This window comes from Phocoena phocoena, chromosome X, assembly GCF_963924675.1.
Source record: "Phocoena phocoena chromosome X, mPhoPho1.1, whole genome shotgun sequence".
Lineage (NCBI taxonomy): Eukaryota > Metazoa > Chordata > Mammalia > Artiodactyla > Phocoenidae > Phocoena > Phocoena phocoena.
This window is the reverse complement of record NC_089240.1, coordinates 85,302,196-85,303,266: the sequence shown is the minus strand read 5'-3', so window position 1 is coordinate 85,303,266 and position 1,071 is coordinate 85,302,196.

The window sequence follows — 1,071 nt, the reverse complement described above, 5'->3', positions numbered from 1 at the left end:
CAGAACTGAGGCTCATGGGGGGGGGTGGTGAGGATAGGCAGTGCACCAACCGCTGAGCATAAGCACCTGGAAGAGTAACAAGGAGAAATTTAGAGTCAAGATCTAGAAAAGGACTGCAAATCCACCACTTCCCTAGAGGTGCCTTGACCAGTTATGTAAATAAGTATTCAAAGCTTACTTACCTATCCAATAGTTTTTCCCAGGCTATCATGTACCATCAAAATTTGATTTAATTATTGATCAAGGAAGTATTTATTGTTTCTCTATTGTGCTTTGTGCTAGAGACACAAAGATTATATGCTGAGATTTCGCTGCCTGGGGATGGGGTGTGGGAGATGGAGGGGGGCAGTCATATAAGCTGATAATGATAATAAAACACTTATGTGGAAAATGCTATAATCGAGGTTTGACCAGAAGGCTAGGGGAGCACAGAGTGGGGAACAACTAACTCTATCTGAGATTTCAGAGAGACTGCATTTGAGATGAGTCTTGAAGGACTCAATAGATGTTTGCCTGTGCAGAGAAGGGAAGAAAGGGAGAAATGCATTCCCAGCAGAGGGACCCACCTGTGCAAAGGCGGATGTCACAAAAAAAGCACAGCATGTTCAGAGAACAGTAAGTTCAGTATGGCTGGAGTTTGGGAGGCACAGAGATGAAAAAGACATGGTGCCTGTCCCTGAGGAGTTCACATACGGAGAGAACAGACATGGGGAAAATCAAGCCATAAAGTGTTACTTGCATTAATTGTAGAAGTATTTATGGGTTGTAGTGAAGGGATGGATGAGGTGAGTTCTACCTGGTCATGTCAGGAAAAGTCTCCTTAGAGGAAATATACTTGAAGTGAGTCATAAAAGAGAAATCAGATTGCCATTAAGCAGAGAAGATAAAACAAAAAAGAACATTCCAAACAGCGCAAAAATAAAATGTATGGTGTGACCAGAGTACCAGGTAGGTGCTTTGTGGGGAGTAGCAGGTGAGGCTGTGGCCAGATTGGGTCATGCCTTGAATGATAAGCAGAGGATTCTAAGGCTTCATCTTGTAGACAATAGGAAAGCACTGAAGACTTTAAGC